The 8370-nt window shown below is 36.6% G+C and overlaps 1 non-coding gene across 1 annotated transcript; it reads left to right on the top strand.

Annotated features, from left to right (window-relative positions):
* The first annotated feature begins 6933 nt into the window (after nt 1–6933).
* On the top strand, nt 6934–7038 carry LOC131222130 (small nucleolar RNA R71). The gene has a single exon (XR_009159838.1). It is a non-coding gene; the product is annotated as a small nucleolar RNA R71 (small nucleolar RNA).
* Nucleotides 7039–8370: the final 1332 nt, after the last annotated feature.

The following is an 8370-nucleotide window of genomic DNA, read 5'->3' as shown; positions in this document are numbered from 1 at the left end:
TATTCAAACTTCCTCTTAATCAATTAAATGCAAGAATTTAGAAGATAGTCTACTCGGTTGATCAAACTCCAACAATTCAAAGTTCAATTTCCATCTTATCACCATACTCAAAGCATTCTTAATTCCACAAATTATCATTTTCCAAACATGTTTTTAACTTAAAATTTTGAAAATTTTCACAATTTTTGCTTAAAACTAAGAAACATTGATTAATTTACCTAATTCACACCCCCCAACCTAAAGCCTATATTGTCCTCAATGTAAAAGATATGAGCATACAATGCACATGAGACAACAAAAAGAAATGGGAAGTAATGGGAACATAATACCTAAAAAGGAGAATTGAAGCTTTTCCAAAGTTCTTAACATATAACTGGGTTAGCACAAAGACTAAAGAAACTGAAATCAAACTATCCTAATTTTAAATCCTATGAAAGCAATAAATCTAACTACACCTCCATCAGATTAAGAGGTCAATCCTGGTACACAGGATCAGTCAGAGGCATGGACATGCCCTCTGAATCAAACTTCTCAACAAATGGCTTAAGACGATGTCCATTTACTTTGAAAACATTATCATTCATTGGATTCTTATCTCAACGGCCCCATGAGGTTAAACAGTAGTAACAATGAAAGGGTCGATCCAACGAGATCGAAGTTTTTTCAGAAAAAAGATGTAACTGAGAATTGTGTAGAATGACTTTTTGGCCAGATGTGAATGATTTCTGAAGAATGTTCCGATCATGAAACACCTTCATCCTGTCCTTGTAATTTCTTGAGTTCTTATATGTATCGTTCTGAATTTCTTTGATTTCATTTAATTAAAGTTTGCGCAGTGAGCCAGCATTGTCCAAGTTAAAATTTAGATTTTTGATAGCCCAACAGGCTCTATGTTCTAACTCTACAATCAAGTGGGAAGCTTTCCCATAGACAATTCTAAAGGGAGACATTTTGATGGGGGTCTTAAAAGCTATACGGTAAGCCCGTAAAGCATCGGTCAAGTGGATAGACCAATCCTTATGATTAAGGTTAACCATTTTTCCAGAGTTTACTTAATTTTCCTATTGGAAATCTTAGCTTGCCCGCTTGTCGGCTGGTGGTATGGAGTGTTCATCTTATGAGAGATGTCATATTTCTTCATTAAATTCTCAAAAGACCTATTACAAAAGTGTGAACCTCCATCACTAATGATGGCCCAAGGCATTCCGAACTGGGAAAGGATGTTTTTTTTAAGAATCTAATCACTGTTTTGTGTTCATTATTCTGGCACAAGATCGCTTCGACCCACTAGTGACGTAGTCTACTACCAATAAAATGTAAATATTTCTACAGGATTGGGGGAATGGCCCCATGAAATCAATGCCTCAGCAAACAAATGCTCCAATGATAAGAATTGGGTTTAACGACATCATATTTCTACAAGAAAATCCTTCCAATTTTTGACAACGCTCACAAGCTTTGCAAAACTCATGAGTATCTTTGAACATAATTGGCTAGTAAAATCTACACTATAGAATTTTGGTCGTGGTCTTTTTAGCAGAAAAGTGACCACCATAGGCCTGAGAATGACAAAAGGATATGAAACTCTGATGTTCATTGTCTGGCACACATCTCCTTAGAATTTGGTCTGGGCAATATTTAAACAAATAAGGATTATCCTAGAAAAACTTACATACCTTGGTGAAGAATTTTTTCTTATTTTACGTAGTCCAATATGTTAGCGTGAAACCTGTAGCAAGATAATTTGCAATGTCAGCAAACCAAGGTAGTTGGGAGAGTTTAAACAATTATTCATCAGGGAACATATCATTTATCAGTGTTGGCTCAAGGGAATCAGGGAGGTCAAGTCGAGAAAGGTGGTCGGTCACTACGTTTTCTACTTCTTTTTTGTCTCGTATTTCAATATCAAATTCTTGGAGTAAGAGGATCCATCTTATCATGCAGGGCTTGGCATCCATCTTAAAAAGAAAATACTTTAGTGTTGCATGGTCTATGTAGATGTTGATCTTAGATCTGATCAGGTAGGACCTAAATTTGTCTAAAGTGAACACTATTGCTAAGAGTTCGTTCTCCGTAGTAGAGTGGTTCACTTAGGCAGAATTTAGAATTTTACTTGCATAGTGAATAACGTAGGGCTTCTTTTCTTTTCTTTGGCCTAACACCGCCCCAATAGCATAGTCAGATGCATCGCACATAATCTCAAAAGGGATGCTCCAATCTAGTGGCTGCATGATAAGTGTGGTAGTTAACATGCCCTTGAGCTTAGTGAAAGCTTCTTGGCATTGTTCAGTCCACTCGTATGGTACATCCTTTTGAAGTAGATTGCATAGAGGATTAGAGAGATTACTAAAGTACTTTATGAATTGTCTATAGAATCCGGCGTTTCCTAAGAAGGATCGCACGTCACGTACGCTCTTAGGTGGAGGTAGGTTAGAGATAAGATCAATTTTTTCTTTATCTATCTCAATTCCCTTGGACGAAATTATGTGTCCAAGCACAATTCCCTTAGGAACCATGAAATTACATTTCTCCCAATTCAGAACCAAATTCTTTTCCTCACATCTCTTCAGCACACATTTAAAATTTTTAAAACACTCGCTGAAAGATGGACCAAAGACAGAGAAGTCATCCATGAAGACCTCTAAATATTGCCCCACCATGTCAGAAAAAATACTCAATATGCATTGCTGAAAAGTGGCAGGAGTATTACATAGTTCGAATGGCATCCTTAGATAAGCAAAGGTCCCAAAGGGATATGTGAATGTTGTCTTCTCTTGATCTTCAAGGGATATCTCTATCTAATTGTAGCCCGAATATCCATCAAGGAAGCAATAGTGAGAGTGACCAACTAGCCTTTTCAAAATTTGATCAATAAAGGAAAAGGAAAGTGGTCCTTCCTTGTGACAATATTCAACTTCTTGTAATCAATGCACATTCTCCAACCAGTAGTAACTCTGGTTGGCATGAGTTCATTGTCGGCATTGGCTAAGATTGTGATTCCAGACTTTTTAGGAACTACCTGAGTTGGACTCACCCATTGACTGTCAAATATAGGGTATATGATACCCACATCCAACAACTTAATTACCTTAGCCTTAACCACTTCTTTCATATTTGGATTGAGTCAATGTTGTGGTTATTAGGAGGTTTTCATATTATCCTTAAGATGGATACAGTGAGCACAAATCAAAGAGTTAATTCCCTTGAAGTGTACAATCGACCATCCAAGAACTCATTTATGCTCAATAAAAGTACAAATGAGCACACTCTCTTGTTCTTTCTCAAGGTGGGAAGGGATCACCACCAGGTATGTCTCATCTTGACCTAAATAGACAAATTTAAGATCGGTGGGCAAAGGTTTGAACTCAAGCTTCGGTGCTTTGAGGTTAGACGGTAGAGGCACTACATCGATTTGGGGCAATTTTTTAAATTATGGCCTCCACCGGTTGACTTCAAGTACTAACGTAGCATCAAGCAAGGCATCCATCTCCCTAATCATGTCATCATCTAAATCAGGAGAGTGGGCCAAGCACGTCTCTAAACTGTCAGAGTATAGAGTCAGGAGTGCTCTATCTTCCATGAAAGAATCAATCATGTTAATGTCATGGGTATCGTCATCATCCTCTAGTTGTTTGCTCATGTTAAAAAAGATGTTGAACTCCAATGTCATATTTTTGAAAGATAAATTCATAATTCAATTCCTACAATTTATGATAGCATTTGATGTAACTAGGAATGGGTGACCAAGAATGATGTGTATTTAAGTGCTCACGTCTATGATAGGTTGAGTATCCAGAACAATAAAATCTACTGGATGGTAAATTTTATCAACTTGGACCAACACATCCTCCATCATCCCTCTCAGTACATGAACTGAGTGATCGAAAACTTGGACCAACACATCCTCAATCTGGTGGTTCCCAATTACACAAGTGATGGTTGGGATACCGGGATCTTTGTATTTTTGTAGAAGATCTTGCTTGAGGATAGCACTCACTTTTTCTATCAAAAAGATTTTCCTTTGTATATTTTGTCGTCTTTTGGTCATACATATATCTTTCAGAAATTTGGCATATAAAGGGATTTGTTTAACGGCATCCATTAGAGGGATGTTGACCTTTACTTGCTTAAGCATCTTTAGAATATCTTGAGAGTTAAAGAGAGGTTTTGGTGCAATCAGCTTACTTTGAGGTTCTGGTTCTAACCCATGTGGAGAATTGTTAGGTCTATCATTCTCATTTATTTTCGGGTCCTTAGGCTTTTCAGTCCTCACAAGAATAGATTTGTCAATTGTCTTCCCACTCCTAAGAGTAGTTATAGACTTAGCTTGCTCCATCTGTTTTGAAGAGCTTGGGTCACTGATTTCATATTGTTGTTTTGGGTTGAGGAGAGGCTAAGCCGGAAGGATCCCTTTCTCCCCAATCAATTTTTTTTATTACAAGCCCTTATATGTCCTTTGGTCTTAAAAGACTTGTAGCATACCCTGATTAAAAAGCTCTTGGTTTGTATATGTTTTAAGACTGGATCCTCTTAAGGTTTCCTTTGATTCAGAAATTGGTTAAAGATCCCTTAAGGAGTTGACGTTTGTCTGTTCCTCCAACTGAAGTTTGGATGGTTCCTCCAGCTTGAGTTATATGTATTTTGAGCTGGGTCCACTGAAAGGTTTTTAATAGTTTTTTGTGATATTTGATTGCTCATTCAATCTCTTAAAAAGCAGAAATTGTTGGGTAATTCTAAGTTATATGTATATTACAAGCACAAATACCAAAAACAACTTCAGCAGTCTTTTCGGGTTCTACCTTCTTAAGTTCCATGGCCTCTATATGTGCACCCAACGTTGCACACTTGTTTATCAATCATGTGACTAGTTATGTCATGTAGTTAGATGAGTTCTTGGCAAATGAAGACTGGCAACATAACTAAATCAGAAACATTGAAGCCATATTGAAGATAAAGGACTGCTTTTACGATCTTAACCTTGCAAATAGATGATCCTAACCCAAATAGGAAAACCTACTTAGGTCATCTATTCAAAGCCAATTCCAAGTTTATAATTTCTATCATTTAGTCTTAGCTTAGCAAGTCCCAAGTTAGTGAATGATTAAATGAACAAATAGGAAAATCTGTCCACTTTCAGTAGGAAGAAGGTGTCATCGAATAGCACCTTCGGTATCACAGAAGATACCTTCGGTGTTACCGAAGTGGCTCAAAACAATCCAGCAAGGTTACAACGTTAATTCGGTGTCACCGACTAGATATTTCAGTGACACCTACTGCCACAGACGAACAAAGTTCGGTGCCACCGAAAGGGATTGTTTTCATTCAGTAACTTGTGGAATTAATTCGGTACTACTAAAAGATATTTCGATACCACCGAAGCAAGTTCGGTGATACCGAAGTTGACTTTAGTAGCAACGTAAACTAGCCATTTTCTATCCATTAGAACTGTTTATCTATAAAAACGGCTTGTAGAAACTTACAAAATTAGTGAAAATAGGCATTTAAGAGTCTCTAGTGTATCCCTAGCTTATCTTAGCCCATTTAGACTCTATCTATACGAGTTTCATGCACTCTTCATTGTAATCTTTTACTCCTATGAGCATTCAAAGTTCCTATTAATGAAAAACATGAACTCATGCCTTCTCTAGAATACAAAAGCCAAACCAATAGGAAAACCCTTTGTCTTTTGATACTCTAGAGCATTCATAGGTTGAATTCCTTAGAAAATATACTCATTATCCTAGATAGGAGATTCAACTAACTCCCATTACCTTGGTCACCTTTATAAGTACATCTTATGCAAGGTTCTTGATCGTAAAGCCAAACCAAACAGGTAAATCCAAGCTACACGATCGAAGGAGCACCGGTAAGCTGATTCAAGCATGAGAGTGCAAAGATCAAGCATCCCAAGATGAGATACAAAAGAGAACTCTATCAGATAAGTAAATGTCATAGTTAAGAGTTCAAAGTTTAGTCTCTTTCCTCGTGTAGGATTGAGGCTAAGAGTTTGCTATCAACAAACTCATTTAGGTTCCTTGTGTGGAACGTTGGCCGGTGGGCCTAAATATAGGTGCCTTGTGTGGGACCTTGGCCAATGGGCCTAAACTTAGGTTCTTAATGTAAGACCTTTGCTCTTGCAGAGTGCATAAATTGGTGTCTTTAGTGTAGGACTGTAAAGGTTATTGGTGAACATATTTTAAAACCATTAATAGTGAAATCTAGTGCACTCTGGGATTGAGTGTGGATGTCGGGAATGGAGTAGGCACGTAGCTAAACCACTATAAATGCTTTTGTTTGGAATTGTTATTTGCGCATCTGTTTAATCATGCTTATATATGCTTGAACATTTTAACTTCTCATACATTATTGAATGAATGCTATGAATTGATAGGAAGCACATTCGACACACAAACTCAGAACATTAGGCTAGTTGTTGTATTTGCATATCTTTAATAGCCTTTATGATTAGACCTCTAACTGGCTTGGAAGTCGTTAGAGTTATATTGCTTTACTTGGTTTAAATTGAATGATTATTTAAGTTAGACAATCAGGACTTTAAATAAGCAAAAAATATTTGAAAAGTCTTATTCACCCCCCTCTAGGACCTTAACCCAGGTTCTTTCTACAGTATCAATGGTATAAACTGCAATTTCAACCTCGACTTTTCTTGTGAGTTTGGCCACTCTTGCATTTATATCATCTTTCTCTTTTAAAACATAAATTCCTCCCCTTTCCTTTGATTGAGTAGGCTTAGAAGTGGTAATTCTTGAAGAGGTATCCCATGCTTGCATGTTTTCAGCAAGTTTATCAAAATAATCCCACACATCATTGGCTTCTTTATTCATGAATTCCCCATTACACATCATCTTCACAAATTGGCACATGGGTGAGGTCAATTCTTCATAGAAAAAGCTTGTTATATACCATGTTTCATAGCCATGTTGTGGACATAAATTTATAAGATCCTTAAATTGCTCCCAACATTGGAAGGTCTCATCCTCTTTTTGCGTAAAAGTCATGATTGCTTTTCTTAAGGTATTTGTCTTATGATAGGGGAAGAACTTTTTAAGGAACTCCCTTATCATCTTAGCCCATGTGCCAATGAACCTTGGTCTTAAGGAATATAACCACGACTTAGCTTTTTCTTTCAAAAAGAAAAGAAACAATTTCAGTTAACTATGTCCTCTGACACGTTTGGGAAGTTTAATGTAGATATGATTTCATCGAACTCTTTCATATGTAAGTAAAGACTTTTAGATTTTAGTCCATGAAACTTAGGGAGGATTTGAATTACCCCTGGTTTAATATCCACAGTTCCTGCATTTAATGGAAATATCATGCAAGAATGTGTACTCACCCCTGCCAGTTGTAAATAATCTCGTAGAGTATTCACAACCCCAAGTGTAGGGTCACGATGTAGTAATAATCTCATTAAGACCGAAGTTGAATCCACAGGGACTGAAACTTGTACATTTCTGAAATTAACCAGAGTAGAACTAGAAGAATATGTGAAACTAATTTTGAAGTATTTAAGAGAGTAATTGTGAATAGAGTAATTAAAACTAAGAATTTAAAGGTGGGAACTAGGGTGGCAAGGATCCACTTGTAGTAATCAGGGAGCCCTCTTGCTTGATTCAAGTAACACAATTAGAATTGGAGTTTTATCTTAAACAATTGGAAAATATATCAATAAAACTAAATTTAAACTTTCATTGACCTAATTCTCAATGAAGGAAAACTATGATAATTGGCAAGGATTCTATCACCAAACCATGCCCAGGAGACAATGGCAAACAACAAGATTTACTAATCTCATAATCTCAAAGCAAGAGAATTGTGAAGATTAGGAACCATTCCATCACCCTACCATGCCCAAGGGACGATGGTGAATAACAAGACTTACTAATTTCATAATCTCAAATCAGGAAAAGAAGATACTCAAAGCTATTGTAGATCTACTGTAATTTGAGTCACAATAAACCATTAAAAACTAAAAGTATTCCTTAAATATCAAATTAGAATCTATGAAGTTCAATAAAAATGTGAATCAAAGCAATAGAAATATCCTATCATGCCACAAGCTTCACCTTTTAACCCTAACTAAGAGGTTTAGCCAACCATAGACATAATTGGACTAAAGTCTCTTAAGAAAAACATGAAAACAACTAAGGAAGAAGAAGAAAAACTCTTGGCGACGGCTTCTCCACTCTTTTGCTCCACTCCTTAAACCATAGAGATGCCTTGGAGCATCCTAGGGAATCTTATTTATAGTTGTGGAACTCCAACTTTCGCACCTAGTTGGAAAACTCTAGAAAGTGCCTTAAATTTATGAAGTTTACTAAAATAGACTTCACTCTACGTAGTTTCTCA

The sequence above is a fragment of the Magnolia sinica genome, chromosome 12, assembly GCF_029962835.1.
Source record: "Magnolia sinica isolate HGM2019 chromosome 12, MsV1, whole genome shotgun sequence".
In the NCBI taxonomy this organism is placed as follows: domain Eukaryota; kingdom Viridiplantae; phylum Streptophyta; class Magnoliopsida; order Magnoliales; family Magnoliaceae; genus Magnolia; species Magnolia sinica.
The sequence above is the reverse complement of the archived record's forward strand: the minus strand, read 5'-3'. Positions and strand labels throughout refer to the sequence as shown.